The 6,011-nt window shown below is 39.8% G+C and overlaps 1 pseudogene; it reads right to left on the reverse strand.

Annotated features, from left to right (window-relative positions):
• Nucleotides 1-623: 623 nt before the first annotated feature.
• Nucleotides 624-1,440, reverse strand: LOC141417988 (biogenesis of lysosome-related organelles complex 1 subunit 2-like; annotated as a pseudogene).
• Between the last annotated feature and the right edge of the window lie 4,571 nt (nucleotides 1,441-6,011).

Here is a 6,011-nt window from a genome sequence, read left to right on the forward strand (position 1 = left end):
CTGGGTTTCATTATTCTGTTTTCACTTGTTCATGTAATATACTTGATCTTTTTTCACCCCCTACCCCCTGTTTTCCACCTCCACCCTACAGCTAGTTCTCCCCAAAGACAGTTCTCCTTTTTACATTCTTGTTTTTTTTAAGGCCTAGATTCTGCATGATGGAAAACATGTGATACTTATCTTTTTGGCTTGTTTAACTTAACACAATAGTCTCCATTTCTATCCATTTCCTGAAAATAATAATTTCATTCTTTATGCCTGAATAATACTCCATTTTGTGCAGGGAGCACATTTTCTTTATCTATCCATCGGTTGATGGACACCTAACCTGATTCCTTAGCTTGGCTATTGTAAATAGTGCCAGAATAAACATGGGTGCTCAGGTATGGTTATGTATGTTGACTTACATCCTTCAGATATGTACATAGGAGTGGAATAGCAGGATCTTAGGGTAGTCTTATTTTTAGTATTTTGAAAAATCTCTATAAAGAACTCCATAGTAGCTGCACTGGTTTACATTCTCACCAGCAGCATGTCATCATTTGTTGCTGATTGATTTTTTTTGTTTTCCTTTTTTAACCTAGAATCTTGTTAACAGTACATTAGCATCATTAATCAAAAAAAATTTACACAGTAATGTAACTCAAAAAACAGACCATTTAAGAAAAAAATGAAGTAATCAACCAGTACCAGAAAAAACAGATCCTCTCATTTGATTCTACTGGCAAGCCCAGGCTTATCCTGAACTCTGAGAGTGTATGTTTTGAATGAGTGATAAAGCCTTCAAGTAAAAAGGTAAGGAGTTGTGAGTGTGAGTTTCTGAGGGATACTGCCTCAAAGTAAGTTCAAGGCCAGCCAAAGTTCTCCAGTTTTTCCAACACTGGGATGTTCCTGGGATGACCAGCATAGACTCCTTTGAGGAGCTTTGACAATTCATCAACCTCAAAATTCAGGTGTTATAAAATATTCTTCTACATTAAAAAAGACTTTATCCCATAGAAATAAGGTTTTCATTGTTTCTCCAGCTTCTTGTACTTGGCTTCCAGTTTTTTAAATAAGAATCTAACTTGTAGGCTGCCTGCTCAAGAGCTGCTACCTGCTCCTCAATTACGTTGATCTGATCCAGATAAGGCTGTAGTCTAGCATACTTCTGGTTTAAGTCCTTTAAGTTTCTACTAATGTTTATAGCAATATCTTTCATTTCCAGATACTTCAAGCTGGTTAGTTTATTCATATTTTCCGGGAGCTTATAGTCTTCACTTGTGGCTGTCAGTTCCCCAGTCAAGTAATGTGGCCATTTTGGAGAACATGTCCTGGCAGACCTCGGTGATGTCAGCCTTGGTGGGCTCCTTTGCTCCCTCAGCTGTTTCCACAGGCAGCATCGTCTGGAACCCGCTCCTTGCAACGCCTCACCGGGACACCCTCAGTGGCCGCTGCCATGCCTGGCCCTGCGCAGCTTCTGGCTGATTGAGTTTTGACTCACATGAGATGGAATCGCAACGTGGTGTTTACTTTTTGGCCTAGGATGTTGAACGTTTTTTCATGTTTTTCTGGCCATTTGCACTTCTTCTTTTCAGAACTCTTTGTTCAATTCACTTGCCCATTTATAAACTTGATTATTTGCTCTTTAAGAGTTTAAGGACCCTTGGACTTTGGACCTTGACCTTCACAATTTCAAACAAATACCCCAGATTTTCAGGCAGAGAGGATTGTGTAACACACTTTTTCTGCCTACTAAGGTACTGCCAACACATAGAGGGCACACAATTTTAATTGAGTGACCCTTAAACTAGCTTTTTATAGCACATAAGAGCTGGGCAAAGGGTCAGGCCACTGCTGGCCTGAATGTCCATCTGCTGGCTAGGAAGAGCTGAGTGTAGGGTCAAGCAGCTAGGAAGCCACTTTTTGTTTTTTCTTCTTCTCTTTTTCTTTCTCTCTTATTTCCTTCCCTCCTGGGTTGGTAAAGCAAAGACACAACACAGAGAACTGCAGAAAGAGCCCTGCAAGCATGGGGAAAGACGTGGACTCGTCATAATATGTAACACAGAACCTCTGACCGCCATCTGCCTGCTGACCCAGTTCCCCTTGAGTGTGCCTGCAACCTCACCAGCAAAAACACAATGCAGAGAACTGCAGAAAGAGACCTGCAAACATCTGGGAAGACATAACCTACCAAAACATGCATGGACACAGAACCCCTGACTGCTGCCTGCCTGCGCTGCCCTGTAGCTGATCCGTTTTCACCTGAGTGAATCTGCAGATCCATAAAGTGAGCATGACACATTATCCATTTTGAAGAGAACTCTAACTCAGCTGAGGAGCTGATTGTACCCCTTCCCAGACAAAACTGGTGGCCAAGTACATGGAGTGAACATTTCTCCTCTGGAGAAATGGAAGGGGAGGGGCAGAATGCAGAGCTGTAGTAACCCATGTCAGTGTGGGGCAACTCAGCAGCACTGTAGTGAAAGTTAGGTATTGCACTGCCTTGGAGAAACTGGGAGCAAGCTGAAACTGACAGCGTCAAACACAGTGAGCCAACCCACCCCCAAGCTGTCCAATAGGGAGGGGCAACATCAATTGCCACGGGAAGCCCAGCATACCAACCTTAAGAAGGGAGACGTCCTGGTCAAAGCCCCTATCTGAAGTCAGAAGAAAGAATCCAGAACATTCATTGAACCGATATATATATATATATATATCGGTTTTATTTTCTTCCATTTTACTGTTCCCTACACCCCTCTTCCATTCTGTCCAAATACCAATTCTCTCAGCCCTCTATCTCTTCACTTTCCCTTTTCTCCCATATTTTTTCTTTCTCTTTCCTTCTTGTCTCCCTTCCTCTCTTCCCCCTCCCCCCCATTACCCCAACCTCCTCAACACTCACCACACACTAGTCTATTATACAAACTTTACATGTTACCCTATCCTTCCTATCCCTTGGCAATCCCTGACAATAGCACCCTTGCTCACAATGACTGAACTACACATTAACACATATTAGGGACTTATTACCCTATGAGTCCTATACCTCATACCCCTCCCTCCTCCCCCAATTCCCCCTTTTTGCCCCTTCTTCTAGTGCCATCTCTTTAAATAAGTATTACCTCTGTTCAAACAACTGTTATTCCCACAATTCCCACTGCTAATAGATAATATCACCAAGCAGCTCTTTCTATATAGTGTAAATAACTGGTCTGGCATTGAATCAGTGAATTTGTTATAGGTAATTTATACTTCCAGGTCAGGGAACAGAAATAGCACATCAACCTAGCTAGGCCAGTCATATCACTGTAATTGAGTCAAGGAAATGATAGCAGGTGATTAAACCCCCCAACCAATAGCATAGGAGCATGGCACAAAATAGAAGCATGGGGAGAAGAAGAAGGCAGAGGAATACAACCCCTCAAAAGATCAACAGTTCAATAGAGAATTCAGTGGAAAATGAAGAAAATGAACACCCAGGTGCTGACTCAGTAGAGTGATGATAAGTATGAGTAATGAATCTAATGAGGTCTGTTAAGACATGCTTAAAGAAGAACTCAAAAAAGAGCTCATGAAATACTCATGAAAGAGCTTGAAGAGAAGATCAAAGAAAACATACAAAAACAACTCAAAGCAGATTTAGTATCTGGTGAGGGACAGCTTTCTAGCTCAGAGATGATATCTTTTCACCATATCATCACATTGAGAAAAAAGATGAATGATCTCTCTACGTTTCTGTATAAGGGTACCAATCCCATTGATGGACACCTCACACTCATGACTTAATCACCTTCCAAAATCTCAACATCCTAATACAATCATCTTAGGAGTCAGCATTAATTTTGGACAGATGCAAACATTAAGACCATAGCATTATTCATGTAGCATTATTTTAAATTTAAGGGCTATGAATTTAGTGAGACTTTTGTATGTTCCCTTGACCTGCAATGGATTCTCAATGGATAGAAGTTGAATCTAGATAAGCAATATGATCTCATGTGACAATATGGTTTCCCAAAGTCTCTTCCTCTCCCCCGCTTTTCTCATCAATTGGAGTCATCAATGTGACAATCGTATGAACCTTTATTGATCAGAACAGTCAGTACTGCAAAGGGTGGAATTATATTTTGAAAGGTGAATGATGAATCCACAGATTCTGACTCTTTGAAAACACCTGGACTTATTTAAGTACTGTGGAGGAAAAAGAAAAGTTACAGTCAGGGTTTCAGTACATTTGACTCTACCAGGGTCAATGTTCCATGTGTCTACATCCCTTGTGAGTCATCTTTTTTCCTCCTGATGGGACATCTGGTCAAGTCTCAAGAACTAACCAGCATGAATCCATGAAACCAAAAGAAGGGCAGAGGAGTCTTTAAGATCAGGGGCCTAACTATTCACAATAGCCAAGTTATGGAAACAGCCAAGATGCCCCAGCACTGACGAATGGATTAAGAAAATGTGGTATCTATACACAATGGAATTTTATGCAGCCATGAAGAAGAACGAAATGTTATCATTCGCTGGTAAATGGATGGAATTGGAGAACATCATTCTGAGTGAGGTTAGCCTGGCCCAAAAGACCAAAAATCGTATGTTCTCCCTCATATGTGGACATTAGATCAAGGGCAAACACAACAAGGGGATTGGACTATGAGCACATGATAAAAGCAAGAGAGGGGTGAGGATAGGTAAGACACCTAAAAAACTAGCTAGCATTTGTTGCCCTTAATGCAGAGAAACTAAAGCAGATACCTTAAAGCAACTGAGGCCAATAGGAAAAGGGGACCAGGAACTAGAGAAAAGGTTAGATCAAAAAGAATTAACCTAGAAGGTAACACCCACGCACAGGAAATCAATGTGAGTCAATGCCCTGTATAGCTATCCTTATCTCAACCAGCAAAACCCCTTGTTCCTTCCTATTATTGCTTATACTCTCTCTACAACAAAATTAGAGATAAGGGCAAAATACTTTCTGCTGGGTATTGAGGGGGGGGAGCGGGAGGGAGTGGAGTGGGTGGTAAGGGAGGGGGTGGGGGCAGGGGGGAGAAATGAACCAAGCCTTGTATGCACATATGAATAATAAAAGAAAAATGAAAAAAAAAAAGATCAGGGGCCTAATAATGGGATAGTATTTCTCCTTATCAAACTGACTATACCACTCCTGATTTTTTTGTGACCACATAAGTTATGCAGTGCATAATTTGAAGAAAATTTATTTCATTGATCATTTTCACTATAAGGAATTTTTAATATTTATGGAAGATAATTTAGAATAACTTAAAATTTAACACAAAACACATACCTAGTGTGAACATAGATGTTGACCTAGTGATTTTACTCAGTTATTCCAATGAAAACAAGGTAACTCATATGTTTTCTCAAAGATCAATATATATCAATGTACTCATCTGGTCACATTACTATCAAATTATTTGAAGCAACCAAATTATACGCTCTAAGAGGGAATGACAAATCTGTATTATGAAATTTGGCAAAAGCATGAAGAAAGGTGAGGGGAGATTTATGCATTCACATGAAAATCTTCATAATCTATCTCTAAATGAAGATTAAATCACAAGAAAAAGGGGATAGTATAATTCATGAATGTTTGAAAAGACCTTAAAATGTATATATGTAAATGTACAAAATAACACAGCCTGACTTGTGAGTTATGTTTTCCTCTGTGAAACCAATTAAGAAGAGGAGAAAGAGCAAGAGAAAGAAAACTGACATTTCACTCCCTCTAGTCATATGTTCATTCAGTGTTTAAATGAGTATTTATTTTGTGTTAACTTTGCAAATCAAAATACATATTAAAAACTGAAAGTAATTCAGTCATATGATGCATGTATACAAATATTACACAGTAAGAATGTGGAATCTGACAACAATGCAGTGCACAGGTTGTGTTGATGTTGGCTGTTTTTGTGCTACAACTGCAGAGTTCAGTATTTGTGACAGGGAGTGCATGGCTTGTTAAGCCTGAAATATTCAACATCAGATTCTTCACAGAAAAATGTCTTCCAACT

This window comes from Castor canadensis, chromosome 16 (assembly GCF_047511655.1).
Source record: "Castor canadensis chromosome 16, mCasCan1.hap1v2, whole genome shotgun sequence".
In the NCBI taxonomy this organism is placed as follows: domain Eukaryota; kingdom Metazoa; phylum Chordata; class Mammalia; order Rodentia; family Castoridae; genus Castor; species Castor canadensis.